The sequence below is a fragment of the Hemiscyllium ocellatum genome, chromosome 11 (genome assembly GCF_020745735.1).
Source record: "Hemiscyllium ocellatum isolate sHemOce1 chromosome 11, sHemOce1.pat.X.cur, whole genome shotgun sequence".
NCBI lineage: Eukaryota > Metazoa > Chordata > Chondrichthyes > Orectolobiformes > Hemiscylliidae > Hemiscyllium > Hemiscyllium ocellatum.
Window position 1 is genome coordinate 30,431,387 of NC_083411.1, and position 25,509 is coordinate 30,456,895.

General features: G+C 41.6%; 1 long non-coding RNA gene across 1 annotated transcript in view; it reads right to left on the reverse strand.

Annotated features, from left to right (window-relative positions):
* Positions 1-1,004: 1,004 nt before the first annotated feature.
* The window catches only part of LOC132820157 (uncharacterized), a 67,209-nt gene continuing 42,704 nt past the window's right edge, over positions 1,005-25,509 (reverse strand). The window contains exons 2-3 of the long non-coding RNA XR_009645175.1: positions 12,302-12,595; positions 1,005-2,417 (exon numbers count right to left, since the gene is read on the reverse strand). This is a non-coding gene — a long non-coding RNA (uncharacterized LOC132820157). The remainder of the gene's footprint in view (positions 2,418-12,301; positions 12,596-25,509) is intronic.

Consider the following 25,509-nt stretch of genomic DNA (forward strand, 5'->3'; position numbering starts at 1 on the left):
ATAGTTAATGTTTGTCTCAGTGTGTGTCCTGGGGAACAGACCATAGAGCACAGAGTCCTGTGTTACAGAGCTGCTTGGGATGAACCTTCACAAAATCAACTGCATCTCTCTCCAGGCTTCCTTTGCAAAGGCACATTCCAGAAGTAGATGCGTGACAGTTTCAACTGCCCCACAGCTGCTTTGAGGGCAACACGCGGTGGCTATGAAGTACATGAGTACATGAAGGATCTCCCTGCTCACCAACAGCCAAGTGATATCTTGCTGCTTCTTGGAAAGTTCTGGTGATGAGGCATTCTGTTAAATGACTTTGACAGTCTGTTCAGGAATCTACACGACAGAACTCACCCTCTCTTTTTCCCACAGGGTCTTGACCTGTGTTGACTGCTTCCTGATGGACTTGTGGTTGAAGGTGTTTTCATTCGCAAATTTCTCCATGAAGGACACATTATATGGAATGGTCCAACTACTTGGAGCATTCCACGGCAACAAAGCCAGTCCCATCCCTTAGGGGTGGGTCGGTGAGGGATGGGGGGGGGGCGGGGTGATGGCGAGGGGGTTGTGGTGGTGTGGGTGGGGTGTTGTCGATCATCCAGGCTTTTGTTTCCAATTGCTGGAAGTGTGCTTCATAGACAACAACTGAGGATAAAGTTGTGGTGACCCCTTGGTCTGTTAATATGTACTGGAGCTGCATACCTGATTAATGATCACTTTGACATGGTATCAGCTGCTGGGAATAGCAAATAGCAATCATGTGGAAAGCAGAACAGTGAAAAAAAAAGAATAATTAGTGATAATTAAGAAACCTACATTTTGATATTTTTCCAAATTATTTGAAATGTGAAACAAAATGCTTGCATAAATCAATAATAACAGAAAATGAATGAATTAAGTTTATTGTCACAATGAAAAGTTTTATCTTGCAAGCAATACAGCCAGATCATACAGTTAAGTAGCATAGACAAGTAAGTAATAAGTAAAAAGCGACAAAACGAAAATACAGGTACAGGAAAATGCTAAGAGTTTGAGTCCATTCAGTATTCTAACAACGGTAGGGTAGAAATTGTTTTGAAACCAGCTGGTGCATGTGTTCAGGCTTCTGTACCTTCTTCTTGATGGTAGAGGCTGTAGAAAAACATTGCCAGGGTGGGATGGATCTTTGAGAATGCTGTCAGCCTTTCCTTGACAGTGGACCTGATAGATGGATTCTGAAGGTTGGCCTTTGTGATTGCCCAGGCTGAGTTCACCACACTCTGTAACCATCTCGGATCTTGAATAGTATAGTTGCCATACCAGATAGTGATACATCCAGAAAAAATGCTCTCAATGACACACCTGTAAAAGGTGGCAAGGGTATTTGCCGTCATGTCAAATTTTCTCAGTTGCCTGAGGAGGAAGAGATGTTGCTGGGCCTTTGTAACCAGTGCATCCACATGAAGAGTCCAAAAAAGCTTGTTGTTGATGACCACTCCCAGGAGCTTGACACTGTCTGCTCGTTCCACCTCTGTGTTGTTAATGTATAAGGGGGCATGAGTAACATCCCGCTGAAAGTCAATAATGAGATCCTTGGTTTTGCTAGCATTGAGAGCTTGGTTGTTCTCAGTACACCATTTTTCCATCTGTAGTCTGTTTTGTCGCCATCTGAGATTCAACCAATTATGGTGATGTCATCAGCGAACTTGGTAAATGGCATTAGTCTGGTACTTGATGAAGCAGGCATGGGTATACAGTGAGTACAGTAGGAGACTGAGTACGCACCCCTGGGGGTGGGGTGGGGGAGGGGGGGCGGGCTCCAGTGTTGAATGTTAGTGAGGATGAAATATTGTCCCCAGTCTTCACTAATTGTCGCTGGTGGGTCAGGAAACTGAGGATCCAGTTGCAGAGAGTGGAGCTGAATCTGAGATTACTAAGTTTAATCATTAGTCTTGAGGGGATAATCGTGTTGAAGGCTGAACTATAGTCAATGAGTAGGATTCTTATGTAGCTGTTCTTGGTGTCAAGACGTTCCTGAGAGGAGTGAAGGGCAAATGACATTCATCTGACGGGGATCTGTTGGTCAGATAGGCAAATTGGAGTGGGTCAAGATGGTGGGGAGGCTGGAGTTGATTAATACCATGACCACCTTTCAAAGCACGTCAAGACCACCAAAGTTAGAGCCAGTGGATGGTAGTCATTGAGACATGCTGCATGAGCCTTCTTAGGTACAAGGATGATGTTGGCCCTCTTGAAACAAGTAGAGACAGTGGCCTGCTGCAGGGAGAGGTTGAAAATGTCTGAGAAGACCTCTGCCAGTTGATCTGCGTATGCTCTGATTGCACAGCCTGGTACTCCGTTTGGTCCCATTACTTTCCTTGGATTCACACAATTTAGCATACATGATAAACAACTTCATTCGTGGATGTATGTTCAGTCTGCATTTCCTGAATATTGCACGAAAGCAAAATGTGAAGGGATTTTCAGCCATTTGTAATACTTAAAATGAATTCATTAAATCTTGCAAGTGTCAAAAAAACATCTTGCTCATGTTATAAAAGCACTATTGAACAATATTGTGCTGACTGGCTGCTTAAGGAAGGAGATGGGTGATTGAGTTCAGAGCTCAGGAAAGCTAAAACTGTTATCAAGAGCTAAGTGCCAACTCAGCACCATTCAATGGCTGCAAATCAGCTGTTTTTTTTCAACACCTTGTTTATGAAGCGTTTAAATGTTTTGATTTTTACACAATACTTCAACATAAATGTACATTGCTCTGTGTGGAAGTGAGTTTGATAAAGGCACAAATGCAAATGCTAGATACTTTTGCAACACATTGAATAAGATGTTGGACATCAAGTTGAACACAACAACCTTTAATAAAACAATGATAAAATGGTTACCGAATGTGTTAAAGTACAATGATGTATAAGGGTAGTGATGAAGGTGGTATATGTGACATATAATGTGAGATTTGGTCCTTTGGAAAGTAATGGCATAAGCCTCATCTAAGAGAGAATTATGACTCATTTCATTAATGAGAAGCAGAAGAGGAGACCTTGAAATGGAGTATTTCTATTGAATTGATGGTTTAACTGCTGGATGAGATGCTCACCTCCAGGATTATACATGCAAAAACTTAAAGGGAATATTGGCAGTGACCAATAGTGTGTGGAAAATTGAAAGACCTTGTCATTTCAGTGACTAGTTTGCCAAAAATGATGAGCTGACTGTTAATAAGAAACTGGTAAAATGTCTCGCAGACTGCTTTAGGAAAGAGCACTACATGGAATATGAATTTTTCCATGCATATTGGAATAATCAGGTGAGAAGAAGGTATCAACTTTTCCCTTCTTAACTCCTCTTGGTCTCATAATAATTTTAATTTTTTTTTAATACGCAAACAACACACTTTAATTAAAATGTAGACTAGACAATGAAGAGCCAATGACCAAGGCTTACTTGTGTGAAATGAAAGAATACTTTACTATCTCTTAATCCTGAGGAAAATAAAAATATTGCAACATCAAACATAAAAACATAACTTTTTTAAAAAGGGAGATACAGACAGAGAGAAACAAGGCCACACTCTTTATTCGACCCTTAGAGTCTTTGACCTGAGGTCAAAGTTAACTATTTGTTGACTTGTTACCAAGATATGTCCCTATCTTTAAGTCTTCGTCATTAGCGACTTTCCTAACTTGCTTTTTCGTCAGGATTGTTTTCAGAGATGGTGTGAGAAGCAGGCAGAAGGAGAGAGAGAGTTCCAGCTCTTGCTTACAAATCCATTTCACAGCATCACAATAATAGAAAAACAGAAATGTTATTCTGTGGAAAGGAGCCCATTGTGCCCATTGGATCTGCTTTGGCTATTTGAGCACTTTGACAGTGTCGATCTACACAAAGGAAGAGTTTGGTACATTACTCATATTGTAGTTAAGGAGGGGAAGTGTGAAGTGTGAAGTGTTGGAAGTAGTAAAGATTGGGGGGAAAAGATAAATGAGATTAGAATTTTGAAAGTGGATAAACCACCAGGGATGGATGAAATGCAATGCAGGCTACTAAAAGAAACTGGGTGAAAATAACAAAGTCCAGTGATTACTTTTCAACCTCATGGGATGTAAGTGTGCTGCAGATTGGTCGACTGTTAATGCTTTTCCTTTGTTTATGAAAGGAGTGTCTGATAGATGAAATAATGGCATCATGATTATTAATCAAGGAGAGTTAGCATGGATTTGTTAAAAAAAAGTTGCATCTGATAAATCTGACTGAATTTTTTAAAGAAGTAACAGGGAGAATTGATGAGGGCAGTGCAATTGTTGTGGTTTACATTGATATTTTGCAAGGCTATTGACAGGATCCCTCATGACAGACAAATTTACCAGTTTTCTCATCTCCCCTCCCCCACCTCATCCCAGATCTAGCCCTTCAACTCTTGAACTGTCCTACCAGTCCATCTTACTCCCTGCCTATCTGCTCCCCTCCCTCTCCAAACTATCACCATCACAACCACCTACATCGACCTATCGCCTTCCCAGCTGCCTTTCCTCCACCCCCACTGTCCTATTTATTAGCAAGTTTTGAGAAGATTGTAGCTTAGTTCGAGGTCTGGATGTAGGTTTGCTCACTGAGCTGCAACGTTCATTTCCAGACGTTTCGTCACTCTACTAGGTAACATCTTCAGTAGGCCTCTGCACGAAACACTGTTCATGATTCATCCTTTCTATTTATATGCTTGGGTTTCTTTGGTTGGTGATATCATTTCCTGTTCTTTTTCTCAGGGGGTGGTAGATGGAGTCTAACTCAATGTGTTTGTTGATAGAGTTCCAGTTAGAATGCCATGCTTCCAGGAATTCTTGTGAGTGTCTTTGTTTGGCTTGTCCTAGGATGGATATGTTGTCCCAGTCGAAGTGGTGTCCTTCTTTATTGGTATGTAAAGATACTAGTGAGAGAGGGTCATGTCATTTTGTGGCTAGATAGTGTTCATGTATCCTGGTGGCTAGTTTTCTGCCTGTTTATCAACAAAGACATCGAGTTAGACCTCGTCTACCACCCCCTGAAAAAAAGAACGGGACATGAATTCACCACAGGAAATGACATCACCAACACAAAGAAATCCAAACATAAATAGAAAGCAGAATCATGAACAGTGCTTCACCCGGAGGCCCACTGAAGATGTTACCTAGCAGGGTGATGAAACATCTGGAAATGTCCCATTTATCATCAGCCCCCTTCACCACTCTCTCTCCACATTCCTGATGAAGGGCTTATGGAAGATACATTGACTTGCGTGCTCCTCAGATGCTGCCTGACCTGTTGCGCTTTTCCAGAGCCACTTTTTGACTCTGACTCTCTAGATTCTGCAGTCTTCATTTTCTGCTAATTAATAAAGTAGCCATGATATCAAGGGAACATAACAAACTGGATACAAAATTAAATCAGGGATGGGCAATTAAGAGTAATTATTATCAGGTGTTTTTGTAACTTGAAAGCTGTTTCCAGTGGGATTTTGGATGTTTTTTGTGGTCCAGGTGTTAGCGCCCCTACCTCTGAGCTGGGATACCTGTGTTCAAGACCCACCTGCTCCAAAAGTGTATCATGATATCTCTGGACAGGTTGTTTAAAAATATTCATAACATCAGGGAGAAGGCTCTTGTGGCAGAATGGCAGAATATGGGTTCAAGTCCCACTTGTGCTAGAGATGTATGCCAAAATGCCTGAACAGGCTAATTCAAAACAAAAGTTATATTCGCAATGAGAGGGCTCTCGTATGCAGTGGGCACATTTGAACTTTTAAAAAAAAAATCATTTGGCATTACTGACTTGGCCAGTATTTATTGCCCAAATCCCATTAAGAAGGTGGTGTTGAACTGTCTTCTTTATCTGCTGTAGACAATATGCTGTAGGCAGACCCACAATGCTGTTAGTAAAGGAGTTGCAGGAATTTAACCCAATAACACTGATGCAACAGTGATATATTTCCAAGTCAGGATGGCGGGTGGCTTGGAGGGCAACTTGCAGGTGGCGGTGTTCTCATGTATCTACTTCCCTCATCATTCAAGATGGAAGTGGTCGTGGATTTGGAATGTACTGTCTTAGGATCTTTGGTGAATTTCTACAGTCCATCTTATAATTAATACACACTGCTGCTACTGAGCGTTGGTGGTAGAATGACTGAATATCTGTTGATGTGGTGCCAATCAAGTGGGCTGCCTTGTCCTGGATAGTGTCAAACTTCTTGAGTGTTGTTGGGGCTACACATGTCCAGGCAAATGGGGATTATTCCATTTTTTTTTATTTATTTCAAAAATATACTTTATTCATAAAGTAATTTGATGGTCTGTACAGTTGGTCATCCATACATATGTAAACATTTGCATATAGAGATCAGGATTTATCATTTGTGTATTAAGGTCTGTACGCTTATCAATCATATGTCCATATATATATAGCTGAGGCATCAGCAGAGCCCAAAAGACCGCATGGGCCCCCTGTCCTTCTTAGGCAGGCAGATGTTACACGGTGGTCTTTCCCCACCGTGCCTTGGCGGCAGCTGCCCCAAGCTTCAGTGCAGCCCTCAACACGTAGTCCTGGACCTTAGCATGTGCCAGTCTGCAACACTCAGTCAGGGTCAACTCCTTCAGCTGGAAGATCAACAGGTTTCGGACTGCCCAGAGAACGTCTTTCACCGAGTTGATGATCCTCCAGGCACAGTTGATGTTCGTCTCAGTGTGCATCCCGGGGAACAGACCGTAGAGCATGGAATCCCGCATCACGGCGCTGCTCAGGACGAACCTCGACAAAGACCACTGCAGACTTCTTCTGCATAGGCACATTCCAGAAGAAGGTGTGTGACAGTCTCGTCCCCCCTGCAGCCACTTCGAGGGCAGCGTGCGGTGCGGCTGAGCGTCTGGGCGTGCATAAAGGATCTCACAGAAAGAGCCCTTCTCACCACCAGCAAAGCCATGTCTTGGTGCTTGTTGGAAAGTTCTGGCGATGAGGCATTCTGCCAAATGACTTTGACAGTCTGCTCAGGGAACTGCTCGATAGGATCCACCCTCTCATTTTCCTGAAGGGTCTCAAGGACACTACGTGCTGACCACTTCCTGATGGACTTGTGGTCAAAGGTATTTTTCTTCATAAACTTCTCCACGAAGGACAGGTGATATGGAACGGTCCAACTACTCGGAGCGTTCCGTGGCAGCGGGGCCAGGCCCATCCTTTGCAACACCGGGGATAGGTAGAACCTCAGTACATAGTGACAGTTGGTGTTTGCGTACCGGGGATCCACGCACAGCTTGATGCAGCCACACACAAAGGTGGCCATCAGGGCGAGTGGCATTGGGTGTGTTTTCTCTCCCAGTGCCCAGATCTTTATATATCGAGTCCCTTCGGACCAGGTCCATCTTTGAGCACCATATAAATTGGAAGATGGCCCGGGTGACTGCAGTGGCACAGGTTCTGGGAATAGGCCAGATCTGTGCCATATATAACAGCAATGACAGTGCCTCACACTTGATGACCAGGTTTTTTCCCACGATGGAGAGTGACCGTAGCTTCCATCTGCCCAGTTTCTGCCTCACTTTGCTGATACGCTCCTTCCAAGACTTGGTGCATGTCCCAACCCCCCCGAAACAAATACTCAGCACCTTCAGGTGGTCGGTCCTGACGGTGAAGGGGATCGAGGATTGGTCGGCCCAGTTCCTGAAGAACATGGTCTCGCTCTTGCCTCGGTTTACCTTGGCCCCCGAGGCCCATTCGATCCGGTCATATATGCACATGAGCCTATGCACGGACAGCGGCCCTGCTGCCAGGCATAGTCACCCCTCCCAGGCTTGCATACTTGCTGAATGGACTCGGCAAATGGCTCTATGTAACACACAAACAAGGCAGGAGAGAGAGGGCAGTCCTGCCTGACTCCAGATCTGACTGGGAAGCTATCTGATTCCCACCCATTGATTGAGATTGGACTGCACGAACAATGTTGGTGTAGAGCAGTCTGATCCAATTGCAGGTACCCTCCCCAAAGCCTATTTTGGAGAGAACATCTCTCTTATACCTGTGTGATATCCTGTCAAAGGCTTTCTCCTGGTCCAGGCTGATCATGCAGGTGTCCAACCCTCTGTCCTGCACGTGGGCGATCGTATCCCTGAGGAGTACGAGACTCTCAGTGATCTTCCTGCCCAGCACAGCACAGGTTTGGTCAGGGTGAATCACCGATCCCAGAGCAGGCCTGACCCGGTTGGCGATTTCCTTTGACAGAATTTTGTAATCCGCATTCAATAGTGAAATTGGTCTCCAATTTCTGATTTCCTCCCTCTCCCCCTTCCACTTGTAGATGAGGATGATGATGCCTTTCCTCATGGATTCACTCATGGTACCTGCCGAAGCATACTGACATACATCTCCAGCAGGTCCTGGCCAATCAAGTCCCAGTGACCAGAATAGAGCTCGACTGGTAAGCCGTCGCTTCTTGGGAGTTTTATTCTTTTCGAAGGACTTGAGGGCCTTGGTCAGCTTGTCCAGAGATAGCAGCTGGTCCAGCCTCTCCCACGTTCTGTCATCTAAGACTTCCGTGATAGAGGACAGGAACGACTGGGAGGCCGTGCTGTTGGTTGGCTTTGCGTCATACAGACTGGCATAGAAGGATTTGCTGATCCTCATGATGTCAGCCTGAGATGACGTTATCGAGCCATCTTCTTCCTTCAGGCTGCTGAGCATGGAGCTCTCTTTGTGCAACTTCTGGAAGAAGAAACGTGAGCACGTATTCCATCATATGCCTGCCTTGTATGTTATAGATGGTAAACAGGCTTTGGGGAATCAGGAGGTGAGTTATTAGCTTCTGACCTGCTCTTGCAGTCACTGCATTTATATCATGAGTGCAGTTCAGTTTTTGGTCAATTATAACCCTACATGCTGTTGATAATGGAGGAATTCAGAGATGGTCGTGCCTTTGAATGTCAAGGGGACAACAGTTAGGTTGTCTGTCTTGGAGATTGTCATTGCCAGGCATTTATGTGGTGCAAATGCCATTCGTCACCTTTCAGCCCTAATCTGCATAATGCCAGGCTGTGTTACTTAGATTAGATTACTTACAGTGTGGAAACAGGCCCTTCAGCCCAACAAGTCCACACCGACCCGCCGAAGCGCAACCCACCCATACCCCTACATATACCCCTTACCTAACACTACAGGCAATTTAGCATGGCCAATTCACCTGGCCCGCACATCTTTGGACTGTTGGAGGAAACCGGAGCACCTGGAGGAAACCCACGCAGACACGGGGAGAATGTGCAAACTCCACACAGTCAGTCGCCTGAGTCGGGAATTGAACCCAGGTCCCTGGCGCTGTGAGGCAGCAGTGCTAACCACTGTGCCCACCGTGCTGTTACATTTGGACAGGGACTGCTTTAGCATCTGAGGAGTCAGGAATGGAGTCAAAAAGCCCAGGTTCAAGTTCAACCTGCTGCAGACCTCTGAACAAGTTCATTAAAGCTATCTATTATAGCAGAGAGTTGTGTTGGAACTAAGGGGTGGCACGGTGGCTCAGTGGTTAGCACTGCTGCCTGACAGCACCAGGGTCCCAGGTTTGATTCCAGCCTTGGGCGACTGTGTGTGGAGTTTGCACATTCTCCTTGTGTCTGCGTGGGTTTCCTCCCATAGTCCAAAGATGTGCAGGTCCGGTGAATTGGCCATGCTAAATTAGTCAGAGGGAAATTGGTCTGGGTGGGTCACTCTTTGGAGGGTTGGTTGGGCTGAAGGGCCTGTTTCCACACTGTAGGAAATATAATGTGCATAAATCATTACAGGCTACAGTTCCATTCATCTCAGTGTAAAGGAGGTTAGAGAGCAGATTTACAAGAATGTTGTCACAACTGGGAAATACAGCTACGATGAAACATCTCATGTGTTGGGCTTGTTCTGCTTATCACAGAAAAGCTGACAGGAGATTTTATTGAGCTGTACAAAATTGTGAGGAGGCATGGGTACAGCGAATGAGAAGAGCATTTTTACCTTAGCAGTGACTCAGATGTGGGGATAAATTTAAAGCGGGTGTGAGAAAGATGCGTTATGCAATTCAAACTGAAAAGCCAAGAAGGCAGAAATCCTTGTTAATGGATTGACACAGATGTGATGGGCAATGCTCTGAATTTTTTAATTTTATGATGGGGTGCTCAAACGTTTCAGCAACAATGAAGGAAATGGCACAAATGACACAAGCATTGTTTGTAGGAATTCTCCCACCTTCCACACCATAGTTTAGGTCCTCATCCAATGGTGACTCTGTGTTTTTTTGAGTACGTTATGTTATCATAAAGCCAACAGCAAACCACCATCCTTTGATGCATGCTTTGTGCAGTACTGTGTACCATTATATCTATTCAATGATTGTTTGAAGCTGATGTCCTATTCAATTAGATCATCTTTCATCTATTCATCTGCGTGTAGCAGAATTCTACAATTCCAGAAGAGAAATAAAAACTATGCAGTTTATTAGTGGCCGGCTAATCTGTAATGTCAGATTTGTGCTCAGATGATAGGTTGAAAATCTACGCCATTGGTTCTTAGGCAGCAGTATACACTTCATCGACACATCATTACTTAATGATTAATGGTGCTCAGTTTCTTGAACTGATAGAGAAAGGTGATCTCAGGAGATAGATTACAACTGCAATATTGTAAAATGACCAGCACTTTTTGTTTTCAACTTTCAAATTAAAATTGGATTGCATAACATGAATTATTAATGAAATTGTAAGCATAGCTCATCATATTTTACAGTAACACAGGAAACATAATTATTTAAATGGCTTTGTTTTTATAACTGAAACAAAAATATCTAACAGTCTGCAGCTATTTTGAACCTATCCATTTAGTATTAGGTCTAATATTATTTCTTCAATTACAAGTTGAATCCAATTTGTAGTCAAGGGAATATTTCAAACTTCAGAAGAAAATTCTTCAGCAGAACCATTATAACATCCAAAGGGAAAGTGGCTGTTTAAAGCGTGCAGAAGAGTCTTTTAAAAAGTAAACAGTTTCTGATTGTGTCTTATAATGGGCTGAGAGTTTCTTTCAGTATTTTGTTGGGAGCTTAAGACAGCAATGCTCAGGATTATTCCTCAGTCATCTGAAAGGAATCCAGGATTGTGTCCATCACATCCACGGGGATTACTAACAACCTTCTTGTGACTTTGTGTGGGAATGGTGGAATCAGTGGTGGAAACAAAGAAGTAGTGTGCCTTATTAAGCCCATCCCTTTCTCCAGTAACTTACAGACAGAAGGAGTCAGGACTCTTCCCATCTTAGGGAAGGAGGCTAGGAAAGCAACAATTAGGATGTGAACCCAGCAACATGCTCTACAACCTGACATTACTACATTTTTGAAAAAGATCCCCTTGCTCTTGGCTAGGATAACGGAGAAAATAAGAACTTCATCTCTGATCCTCGTAAACCCATAAAGGTTAGATTTAACAGTTCCTACTCCTTTGGTGTCCGAGCACCAGTTACAGCTAAAGTCTGGTTTTCCCGTTATTGAAGAAGCAGGGAAGTTACTTTGTCTGTGCAGCTGCCCATGGTCACTCCTGACTCATACTTCAGTTTGATCGTAATAACTGAGCTGCCTGAATGAGAAGCAAAGCTCAGGCAATCTGGCAGAAATTACAAGCAATTTAAATGGAAGATTGAGTATAACTCCTCTTGAATGTACTGGGAAGTCATATCAACTCAATTTTTAAAATTTAATTATGACCAATAGTTCCAATTACAAACACAGATGGTGGGGGGATCTTTGCGTGCTGAGATAAAGATGGAATGAAAATTCAATAGAAATCAGTTCAGCTCCTTGCTCAGTTATGCAGATCACAACCAATGAACTACTTTTGAAGCACAATTAATATTTCCCAGAAAACAAACATTTCACATCGTAGTCATTTGCACAATTCATAACCTGTTTTGTGCTCGTCAAGGGGTGAACATTGCTGAAAATACCAGGAGTACCCTCCATGCTTGTTTGAATTGCATCAGTTGTGATGGAATCCATTTACTATTTGTTGTATGCATTTTCTGCTGGAAGCCAGCAAACATTAATAGTAACCTTCATAACTCACTTAAGTTGTAAGAGTTGTTAAGTGGCTACAGTTAATTCTACCTAGCAAACAGTGACAGAGATTCTATGTTAGAGGTATGCCTGTTAACTGAGCTGCTAAGTGTACAATATGTTTTCCCATTTGGAAATGGTGTACATGGTTTCTGGCATTGTCCACTCTGACATGGACAGCAGCAAGTGCATAGCTGTCTGGATCTCCAGGGGTGATGGTGCAGCACTTACTGTAATTGGCCAGGAGGGAAGCATATCCTGTGGTGCATTTGGACATACTGTTGATAAACAAGTTCATGATACTCATGGCTTTGGAGGTGATGCCGGTGTTGGTGCAAACCTCTTTCATCTCTTTGCTGATGTTAATGTTGTAACTTTATTTCCTGGACTTTCTCCTTCTTTTGCCACTCTTCACTGGTGCTCTCTTCTCTGCTTTCTTCATGACCTCTTGGCAAGCTTGTCTTTCTTTTTCACAACCATGGAGACAGTCAACTTTTTCTTGTGTAATGTGGATTCAGGGAAATCCTACAGCAGATGGAAAACTCTAATTAGTGAAGGTCTAGGGAAGTCCTATTTGAAATTTGTTTGAAATTCTATGCTCATTTATGCAATTTAGGCTAATTTCAGGAATTGTGAAGTAAAAAACATTACAAGAAAGTCTGTGCTGTAGGATGATCAAACAACAAATTGAATGTTTACTTGCAGTTTTATTTCTTTTCTTATAAAATTTTTGCTCAGATCATCAGCCAGCAATTTTTAAATTTCTTGTTCAGCCAAGACCTATATTCTTGCAGCATTTGTAATACTTAACTGACCCTGAAATAGGTTTTACTCTCCCTTTTGTTAATTCTGATCGCAAAGAGAGGAATCTCATCACTCTATCCTAAATGACGAGTTCAAGTACTTTGAACAATCTCAAACAGAATGATTTCCAAAATGTCCAAACTGATTTCCATTGTCAGAAGTGCACAAATTCATCCATTTGATTTGAAACTTAAAACTAGTGCAACAATTTTAACAGTATTAGATTAGATTCCGTACAGCGTGGAAACAGGGAAACAGGCCCTTCAGCCCAACAAGTCCACACCAACCCTCTGAAGAGTAACCCACTCAGATCCATTTCCCAACCAATATTTACCCCTAACACTATGGACAGCTTAGTATTGCCAACTCACCTGACCTGCACATCTTTGGATTGTGGGAGGAAACCAGAGCAAACCCACACAGACATAGGAAGAATGTGAAAACTCCGCTCAAACAGTCATCCAAGGTGGGAATCGAACCCAGGTCCCTGGTACTGTGAGGCAGCAGTGCTAACCACTGGGCCACCATGCCACCCCATTATAAATGCTACCCTCAACACCTAATTTTAGTTCAATGGTAGCATTTTAACACATTTTTTTCTTGGACTCCTGTGGCAGTATGACCATAAATCCCAATATGTAACAGTGACAGGTAATGCCTAGATCACTGCCCAAATAATCAAAAAAGTTGAAAGGACAAGTGATTTGTTCTGTCTCACATTTGTGTGCAGTACAGCTTTAAGAGACAAATTTACAATATCAGCACTATATCATGGCATTTGGACTGAGGACATAAAGGTATCAGATTCCTTTTTAACTGGGATAGCACGATATGCTGATGCAAGCATGCTTCTGTTTGTAACTGATTAGGTTATAATTAGTCACAGGCACTTCAGTGTCCAGGCTGTAACATACTCTATATATCAACAGTTATAATAAATGTCTATTGAATCTTTCAGTAATGTGTTACGTAAACCTAGCTCTCATGTTACAGAAGCTAGCATAAGCTTTTCCTCATAAATATAAATATAAATACAAATAGCCCGTTGAAGTCAATAGTCAACATCGAACTGGCAGATCATGATTGCAACATGGAAGGAACATAGTAGGCAGCAGTGCCTAATTATAAAACAATCCAGGTTCTTGGTGGTAGACACTTGGAAACCTCACTGAAGATCAGCTAGCTGACAAGCCTCAACATCAAAGCATTTGGAAAATAAAAGGAACTAATTTTTGTAAGTAGATGATTTGTAAAGATGGACACTCAAGTGGCAGAGTTATTTGCTTTTGCATTAAAATATAAGGTTTGTCAAGCCAAAATCCCCATTTTGTTTAAATCTGATATCTTGTTTTCCAATATAAAAGATTTCTTTTAGAAAGGAAAAGGATTTTTGCAACATTAAAAACAAAAGCCATCAAAGTCCAATCTCAGTTTAAATGCAGAGTTCTACCAAGCAATGTGCACCTGTTAGAACTCCAAAAGCTGCTTAATAAATTAAGAAAACTGACCTTTGCACAGAGGTCAGTTGGTTCTGCCATTTTATCTCATCAATTCATTGTCAAGGCAGAGGTGTCTCGCATGATGTCATAATTTCTTATCTGACATAAATGCCATCTATTGACTGAAACCTGCTACTACAAGCCTGTACTACTTAAAGGAAAAGTCTGAATGTCATTAAAACCAATTCAGGAACAGCCATGGTGAAAAAAGCAAAAGATGAGAAAATAAACTAACGGAACAGCAGAAAGAAGTTAAAAAATAAAAAAAAAGCCCTGCACTATACTTGAATAAAAATACAACACATCTTCAGCAAGGTGGCTCAGCAGTTAGCACTGCTGCCTCATAGCACCAGGGTCCCAGGTTTGATTCCAGCCTTGGGTGACTGTTTGTGTGGAATTTGCACATTCTCCTCGTGTCTGCATGGGTTTACTCTGGTGCTCTGGTTTCCTCATACAAGCCTAAGATTTGCAGGTCAGGTCAATTGGCCATGCTAAATTGCCCATAGTTATAAGTGCATTAGTCAGAGTGAAATGGGTCTGGGTGACTTACTCTTCAGAGGGTCAGTGTGGACTTGTTGGGCCTGTTTCCACACTGTAGGGAATCTAACTGTAGGTGAACAGTTAAATGTGGATTGATACTGTCACTGAATTTATTATGCATAATTATTTTGCAGATCAAATGATAGTTGATTCTGAGAAGAGATCCATGAAACTCTTACTTGCTATTAATGAGGAGGTACTTCCTAAAATTAAAACATCTGGTCTTTCCATAGATGTTGGAAAAATCCAGAAAAGATCTGGAAAGTATGCAAAATTCAGCTCATGGTAAGAATTAACTTCAGGTATAACAAAAGCAGAAATTGCTGGAAAAACTCAGCACGTCTGGCAGCACCTGTGAAGAGAAATCAGAGTTAACATTTTCGGTCCAGTGACTGGAGTTCTGAGGAAGGGTCACTCTGCCTGAAATGTTAACTTTGATTTCTCTCCAGAGATACTGCCAGACTTTCTGAAACTTTCTAGCAATTTCTGCTTTTGTTTGTGATTTACAGCATCTGCAGTTCTTTGATTTATTAGAACAAAAACCATCTCATAATCCCAGGAGATAATTGACTAACTTACTGCAAGATGATGAAGCAAAGGATGAGAGTCTGATTTCTCTGAAGAAGAACTCTCAGAGGTTAACCGAATTATAAGAGCTTTTCACCAATTATAGCTTTCGGGGAATATTATCTGGGCAAAAGAAAAGGAGTGACCATTAGCATATTGCTAGAAAATGGAAGCCACCATGAAGCTATAGTGAGAAGCTGGCAACAATTATATGCTTTAAGTACACCAACAATATTGTTATGATCAGCAAAGAAAACCAAACCAATAAAAACTGTAAACTATCCTAACAATTTTTCTTCATAGAATGCCTCTAGTGCAGATCGAGGCCATTCAGTCCATCAGGTAGTCACCGACCCTGGAAAGAGCATTCCATCAGCGTCACCCTATCCCCGTAACACTGCATTTACCATTGCTCACTCACCGAGCCTGCACAATCCTAGACACAACAAGGCAATTTAGCATGGCCAATCCACCTAACCTGCACACCTTTAGACCGTGGGAGAAAAGTGGAGCACCCGAAGGAAACCCCTGCAGATACATGGAGAAAACACAAACAAACAGACACCCAAGGCTAAAATCAAACGCAGGTCATTGCTGCAGTAAGGCTACAGTGCTAACCGTTGAGTGACTGTGCAAAGATATTGTACAAGGTCTGGGTAATCCAAGATGGATGACAGAAAAATTTCTGGCTGTAACAAGCTGCTCCTTTTTTGAGGTATTTTAGGTGCTGGAGGAGATTTCTTTGAATTCCAGCAGCATCAATTACTGTTTTCTATACTGTTGCATTGTTTTGAATCTTTGGAGAAAAATAAAAGTCAAAACAACAGCACTTTTAAAAGTGAGAGGAACAGACAAGGGAAGCACAAGGTGAGGTCAGTGCAGGAGAGTGAGAGAGAGAGAAAGAAGTCCACACTGCTCCCTGACATAGCAGTGAACCTGCACAGTTACTGACTTTGCTGTTTGAATTTATGTATCACTGGACATCGGAGTGCATACAATGAAATTCACAACTGATTGTGGAGGAATCTGTTTGGGAGAGGGCACAACACAGAAACAGATAAGTGAATATTTATAAACTTAAAAATATAAGCCATAAGTATTAATTTAACCTGGAACAGTGTTTTGTAGAGTAATAAGACAGTGCAGATTGAAAGAAGCAAAAATGGCCTTAAGCAGAGTGATATGCTCTTCTTGTTGGATGTGGGAGTTTCAGGAGAGTTTATGTGTTACTGAGGATCATATCTGCAATAAATGTCATTGTTTGAAAATCCAATCAGATCGAATGGTTTGGTTGGAAAGACATTTTGAGGAAATGTGGAATTTACAAGAGTAAGGGTAGGTGATGGATGGCAGTTATAGAAAGGGGGAAACGTCGCAGATACAGTCACAGATGGGTTCACTCCAGGAAAGGTAAAAGAGGTAGATAGGTAATGCAGGAGCCTTCTGTGGCTATCCCCATTTCCAACAAGTATGTTTTGTAAAATGTAAGAGGTGATGGATTCTCAGATGAACGTAGCACAAACAGCCAAGTTTCAGGTATCGAGACTGGCTCTAATGCAAAGAGGGGTACGTTGGGTTCCAAGAGATCGACTGTGTTAAGGGACTGTCTTTCCGAGGTTCAGACAGATGTTTCTGTGGCCAGCAGCGAGAGATCAAAATGGTGTTTTGCTTCCCTGGTGCCAGGATCAAGGATGTCTCAGAGAGGATGCAGAATGTTCTCAAAGGGGAAAGGGGCCAGCAGGAGGTCATTGTACACATTGGAACCAATGACCCAGAAAGGGAAAAGGTTGAGGTTCTGAAGAGAGATTACAGAGAGTTAGGCAGGAATTTAAAACTGATGTCCTCGAGAATAGTAATATCTGGATTACTCCTGGTGCTATGAGCTAGTGAAGCCAGGAATAGGAGGATAGAGCAGATGAATACATGGCTGAGGAGCTGATGTATGGGACAAGGATTCACATTTTTGGATCATTGGAATCCCTTTTGGGGTAGTAGTGACCTGTAAAGAAGGACAGATTGCACCTAAATTGGAAGGGGTCTAATATACTGACAGGGAGATTTGCTAGAGCTGCTCAGCATAATTTGAACTAGTAAGATGAGGGGGTGGGACCCAGGGAGATAATGAGGAAAGAGATCAATCTGAGACTGGTACAGTTGAGAACAGAAATGAGTCAAACACTCAGGGTAGGCACAACGCAGAGAACAAGGAAGGGCTGATAAATTAAACTGCAAGGAACAGGAAAATCGGGCACCCTGTCAGGGTGAAAGGAAAGACTGGTAGATATAGGGAATGCTGGATGACTAGACAAACTGAGAGTTTGATTCAGAAAAAGAAGGAAGCATATGTCAGGTATAGATAGGATAGATCGGGTGAATCCTTAGAAGAGTATAAAAACAGTAGGAGTATACTTAAGAAGGAAATCAGGAGGGCAAACAGGGGACATGAGATAGCTTTGGCAAATAGATTAAAGGAGAATCCAAAGGGTTTTTACAAATACATTAAGGACAAAAGGGTAACTAGGGAGAGAATAGGGCTTCTCAAAGATCAGCAAGGCGACCTTTGTGTGGAGCCACAGAAAATGGGAGAGATACTAAATGAGTATTTTGCATCAATATTTACTGTAGAAAAGGATATGGAAGATATAGACTGTAAGGAAATAGATGGTGACACCTTGCAAAATGTCCAGATTTCAGAGGAGGAAGTGCTGGATGTCTTGAAACTCATAAAAGTGGATAAATCTCCAGGACCTGATCAGATGTACCTGTGAGAAGCTAGGGAAGTGATTGCTGGGCCTTTTGCTGAGATATTTGTATCATCGACAGTCACAGGTGAGGTGCCGGAAGACTGGAGGCTGGCTAATGTGGTGCCACCAGTTACGAAAGGTGGTACGGACAAGCAAGGGAACTATCGACCAGTGAGCCTGATGTTGGTGGTGGGCAAGTTGTTGGAGGGAATCCTGAGGGACAGGATGTACATGTATTTGGAAAGGCAAGGAATGATTAGGGATAGTCAACTTGTCTTTGTGCGGGGGAAATCAGGTCTCACAAACTTGATTGAGCTTTTTGAAGAAGTGACAAAGAAGGCAGAGCAGTGGACGTGATCCATATGGACTTCAGTAAGGCGTTCCACAAGGTTCCTCATGGGAAACTGGTTAGCAAGGTTAGATCTCATGAAATACAGGGAAAACTAGCCATTTTGATACAGAACTGGATCAAAGGTAGAAGACAGAGGGTTGTGGTGGTGGGTTATTTTCAGAGGCCAGTGACCAGTGGAGTGCCACAAGGGTCGGTGCTGAGTCCACTACTTTTCGTCATTTATATAAATGATTTGGATGTGAGCATAAGAGGTATAATTAGTAAGTTTGCAGATGATACCAAAATTGGAGATGTAGTGGACAGCGAAGAAGGTCACCTCAGATTACAACGGGATCTTGATCAGATGGGCCCATGGGCTGAGAAGTGGCAGATGGAGTTTAATTCAGATAAATGCAATGTGCTGCATTTTGGGAAAGCAAATCTTAACAGGACTTGTACACTTAATGGTAAGGTCCTGGGGCATGTTGCTGGAAAAGAGATCTTGGAGTGCAGTTTCATAGTTCCTTCAAAGTGGAGTCACAGGTAGATAGGATAGTGAAGAAGGCGTTTGGTATGCTTTCCTTTATTAGTCACAATATGGAGTACAGGAGTTGGGAGGTCAAGTTGTTGGAATATCGCACACAATTATGGTCTTCTTCCTATTGGAAAGATGTTGTGAAACTTGAAAGGGTTCAGAAAAGATTTACGAGGATGTTGCCAGGGTTGGAGGATTTGAGCTATAGGGTGAGGTTGAAGAGGCTGGGGCTGTTTTCCCTTGAGTATTGGAGGTTGAGGGGTGACTTTATAGAGTTTTACAAAATTATGAGGGATAAATAGACAAAGTCTTTTCCCTGGGTGGGGGAATCCAGAACTAGGGGGCTTAGATTTAGGGTGAGATGGGAAAGATATAAAAGAGACCTAAGGGGCAATGTTTTCACACAGAGGGTGGCACATATTTGGAATAAGCTGCCAGAGGAAGTGGAGGAAGCTAGTACAATTGCAACATTTTAAAAGGCATCTGGATGGCAGGTGGGACTAGATTGGGTTGGAATATCTGGTCAGAATGGACAAGTTGGACTGAGGTGTCTGTTTCCATGCTGTACATCTCTATGACTCCATGACTCTATGAAAAGCACATTGGGTATGCATGTGCAGGACATCTGGCTCCAAAGGCTCACTCAAACCCTAGAAAAGAACACAGGTCATCAACAAATTGGTACTATGCCATTTAGCAAGGAACGTCTTAAGAATGTATGTAAATTGAAACACATTGTTGAGGTGCACAGTCAACTGAGAAGATGATCAAGCTTTCTATGTCATTAATCTCAAATCATATGTTGGTGGTATAAGTTAATCTGAAGCTTCTATGACTATTAACATCACATGTCTTGAAAAAGTAATTCAACTAAAAACTAAAATTTACATAGGAACTGGTGCAAACATGTTACCATGTCTCATCCTGAAAGACATGTGCCTCAGCAAATGGTACAATTATGGGAGATTATCTTTCAGCATCTTAGAGTTCACCAATTTTGTGCATCCGCGCAATCTTACAGCCATGCCAATACTTACTTTAGCCATCCGAAATCTACTACTTGATATGTACCAATGACCCACCAGTGGCAAGACTGTATGCACAGTTCTCAGTACAGACATAATTAATGAGTTTCAAACTATATCCGCCTGTGGTAGAATAGACCACATATGATGCAATCAAATCAGAGGAGGTTGAAGACAGTTGAAGATACATCTATTTGATGTTCCTTGAAGCAAGTATGAACAGTGTAAACAGTAACTGCCAAAGATGAGCAATGACAAATGTTGCAAAAGACTATTATCCAAGGATAGCCTGACATTATTAAACAAAGTTCCTGAGAATATTCATAAATTTTGTCCATGTTGAGACAAATTTGTTATGTCATGATAAGCTATTTTCAAGGGAAAACACATCCCAACATTGAAAGCTATGTACCTAAGCATCATGGCATCTTTATCTCACGGTTGCATAGGTAATTGAGCACAGAAGAAGGGTACTATGTGAATCTGTGTACTGGTCAGGGAAGAGTCAGAAGTTTTAATGACTCATGAATGCATGTGAGGCATACCAAACTTACCAAGCCCAAACAGCAAAGGGAGTCTCAACATCCAGATGATGTTTCATCTCCTCCATGGACAAAAGTAGCAAAAGACCTATTCACAGTTCATGGGGAAAGATTACATGTCTTAGATTATGATTTATTTTCACTATTTTATACTTACTGACCGCTGTAATGCATGTTTCTATTACAGATGACTCCATCCTTTCTTCACCATCTCTAACATGTGACTGCTGATGTCACTCTTACTTCATTATCTACCAGGATTAAAGACTAGAAGGTCAACCACTACAGTCGAATGTTTCCTTTCTTCATGATACTTTAATTTGAACTGATCATTTGGATTTTATTTTGACCAACTCCTTGATGGAATATCCTGATCTGGATACGTTCTTTAACTGCCTTTTGTGCTTTTCAGGTTTCATATAAATTATTTACTAGCTTCTGAGAAGAAATTATGACCAACAAAAATGTTTCTACTTCTGGAATAAGGACTAAATCTTCTGCTTCAGCTTGATATATTGTAGTTCTAGACAATGTGCCATGTGTGATGAGTTTTTTTTCCTAGTATAAAGACTGTTGTGTAATCAACCTTTAGATATACAATGACAGTTTCATTATTTTTGGAATTTAGTAATGGTTTGTGATTAATTTCAATCTGAGACTTTAATCGGATTAGAGAATCTGAAAATTGCTCTCACTGCTAGCGTCCCTTTCTCTCTGGTCATGTAATATCGTTCTGTTTCAATTAATGCTGGAAGTGAAGTGGGCGGCACGGTGGCACAGTGGTTAGCACTGCTGCCTCACAGCGCCTGTAGACCCGGGTTCAATTCCCGACTCAGGCGACTGACTGTGTGGAGTTTGCACGTTCTCCCCGTGTCTGCGTGGGTTTCCTCCGGGTGCTCCGGTTTCCTCCCACAGTCCAAAGATGTGCGGGTCAGGTGAATTGGCCAAGCTAAATTGCCCGTAGTGTTAGGTAAGGGGTAAATGTAGGGGTATGGGTGGGTTGCGCTTCGGTGGGTCGGTGTGGACTTGTTGGGCCGAAGGGCCTGTTTCCACACTGTAAGTCTAATCTGAAGTAGACTGCTCTACCATTAGTCAAAGAGTGTGGTGCTGGAAAAGCACAGCTGGTCAGGTAGCATCTGAAACGTCAACTCTCCTGCTCCTCAGATGCTGCCTGACTTGCTGTGCTTTTATAGCACCAGGCTCCTTGACTCTGATCTCCAGCATCTTCAGTCTTCACTTTCCTCTAACATTATCCTGCTCAAAAACCTCTTGACACCACAGCCACCCCATTGGATAATCTTGGTTTCTAATGCCACATAGAACCGAATAAATTAATTTATCTTTTATCTTCTAAATATCAATATTCCAAAGCCATGATTGACCTTTGTTCAAAATATCTTTTAAAGCTTCTATAAATGAAACTCAATTTGGAATAAACTTCTCTACTTGTTGACTATTCCCAGAAATCTCTGGACATGGTTACACTCTCTCATTATCCTATTGTTTCTTTTGTTAGTTTGTGGCTTTTATGGCTTTTCCCATAATTAAAAATGGTAGCTGTTTGACTTTACAAGTTTCTGCAAATCTTTTTGTTTACCCTGCCATGGTCTCTGAGGTATATAACGAAGTAATTCCATCCTTTCAAAACTATGCCTGTCATGTCATTATTGATGTCTCTGTTGCTTCATGTAATATGTCTCAATCTCTTTATCACATCCATTTCTGTTATAAACACTGGAGAAAGTTGCATGCTTGATCCCCAGTGATATTGATTTGGTTGATCTCCAGCTGTGCAATGGTACATTTAGCCTGAATGCTCATAAGTTAGTGAAGGGAATATCAGCCAGTGTTCACTGATTTCTACTCATGGCACATTCTTGCTGAAGGCTGCTGCCCATGCACCTGTCAGTATTTACTTCATGAGCCCACATGATCATTTGGGCAAGGTACCAGAGAATACAGAAGACTCAGCAAAGTGTCTTTGTGAAGGAGCTGGGGATGGTAGAGGAATGGAATGTGTCAGGAAAGGATAGATCATGTAGTAAATTGTAAATAAAATGTTTATCGATAAATCTTTACATTTTAAATTTAAATTTGGTTTGAATTCCATTGGCATTGAATAGACTTAATGAGCTACATTGCCAAAAATATTTAATTGGATTTCACAGCAAAACAAAAATTTTCATCTATTAAACATATGCAGCATAAAAATTATAACCTGCTTGGTGGGCACAGCTAATTATATTGCAGTTGAAATAATTCTGGAAGAGTTTGGATTATTGAAAGTTATTTCATTATTATTATATGTGGTTGGAAGTGCTAAATGGGGAATTTTACTGTCAGAAACTCATTGAAAAGTGAATAGCTTATACAGAGTTCTGTGGATCTCATGTGGTTCTGCTCATAATAAGTTGAAGCATCTCTCATCATTGTACTGCTGTTTTCTTTTTCTCTCTCTTTATTTGGTCTTCTCCATGCCTTTCAATTGGGGATTAACTTCTACCAGAAATGGAGGAACCTGCAATTTTCCCCTGCCTCCTGAATTTAACTCTTCACCTCAGTTGACCAGAAAATATCACAGTTCTTAAGTTGCATCCTAAGCTAAGTGTCACAGCATTTCTTCATTGGATCTGCTTAGTTTTAGAAATTGAATGCAACATTTGTAATACATTTTAAATTTACATTGCGAAGTAGCTGTTGCGTGTCATGCTCTGTTCCAGCACTATACGTTCACTAAGTATTGAGGTCAATATTCAAAAACTGAATACTTGATCAAAAAAAGAATTTCAAAACAAATCATAATTAATTGGAACTGTTCCATTTTTAATTGAGGTATTGATGACAAGACCTTTTTTGCAGTGGCAGTTGTAATAATGTAAAATCAATTATATATTTTTGATCATTGATTCATACAGCATGGAAACAGACCCTTTGGTCTAACCAGTCCAAGTCCACCATGTTCCCAAACTAAAATAGTCCCACCTCCCTGTATTTGGCCCATACCTCTCCAAACCTTTCCTATTTGTGAACTTATCCAAATATCTTTTAAACGTTGTAACTGCACTCGCAACCGTTTCTTTCTCTGGCAATTCAAACCACACTCTGTTAAAAAAAAAGTTGCCCTTCATGTTCTTTTCAAATCGTTCTCCTCTCAAGTTAAAAATATGCCCCCTTGCTCTGAACTCCCCGTCTCTCAGGAAAAGACCTTTGTCATTCACCTTTTCTACGACCTCATGAACATATAAACCTCTATAAGGACATAGTCAACTTCCTATGCTCCAGTGGAAAAAGCTCCCATACTTTCCAGTCTATCTCAAACCTTCCTTTCCCAGCAACATCCTGATAAATCTTTTCTGAACCCTGTTCAGTTGAATAATATCCTTCCTATGACAGGGTGACTAGAACTGCACCTCGTACTCCAGAAGTGGCCTAACCAGTCTCCTATACAACCTCAAGATGATGTCCCAACTCCTATATAAAGGTCTGTGCAATGAATGCAAGCATGCTGAAAACTTTCTTAACCACCATACCTACCTGTAACATAAATATCAAAGAATTATGTACCTAAACCCTTAGGTCTCTCTGTTCTACAATGCTACCAAGGGCCCTACCATTGATTGTATAAGTCCTGCGTTTACTTGTTTTACCAAAATACACCTCACATTTATCCAAATTAAATTCCATCTGCCACTCCTCAGCCCATTGACCCAATTGATCAAGATCTCTTCATAACCTTTGATAACCTTCTTCAATGTCCACTATGCCACCAAACTTGGTGACATCCGCAAATTTAATAACCATGCTTCCTTCATTCTCACCCATATCATTTATATAAAATGATGAACAAAGTGGTTCTTTATCTTCTGGTCACTTCAGGTGTAAATATCATGTTTGGAGATATCTGCTAATAGAGATATATTGACAATAATTTGTTCAATCTATACAATGCCTGTGGCTGAGGTTAAGAGGAACTTTTGTGTCAGTGTGTAAATATTGGCCCTTCAATATGACTTGCTGACATTTTTTGAAATATACAGAAAAAGAAATCGTTGGCATGAAACTGATGCTATACAAAACTGGTGCTATTGCATTCACTCTCTCTTCAATGCAATTTTGTGAAAATGAAGAGCTCTTTGGATGAAATTAAAGCTTACATATATTCTCTTGTATATTTAAATTGTACCTTTTGGCTTTTTTTCTCTCTAGGAGTCAACCTGGTGAAGCCACCAGATTACTTGTATGCCAAACAGCATTAACAACAAGTGATAGACAATGCTAAGCAATCCCACAACCAGATCTAAGCTCTGTAGTACTACCACATTCAGTTGTGAATGATGGTGGACAATTAGACAACTCATCAGAGGAGGAAGCTTCTAAAATATCCCCATCCTCAATGATAGAGGAGCCCAGTACATTGATGCAAAAGATAAGGCTGAAGCAGACAAATGCAGAGTGGGTGATCTATCTCAGCCTCCCACAGTGGTCAATTGACAATAGATAACAGACAATAGACAATAGGTGCAGGAGTAGATCATTCTGCCCTGCACCACTATTCAATATGATCATGGCTGATCATCCTTAATCAGTATCCTGTTCCTGCCTTATCTCCATAACCCTTGATTCCACAATCATTGAGAGCTCTATCCAACTCTTTCTTGAATGAATCCAGAGACTGGGCCTCCACTGCCCGCTGGGGCAGAGCATTCCACACAGCCACCACTCTCTGGGTGAAGAATTTTCTCCTCATCTCTGTCCTAAATGGTCTATCCTGTATTTTTAAGCTATGTCTTCTGGTTCGGCACTCACTCATCAGCGGAAACATGTATCCTGCCTCCAGAGTATCCAATCCTTT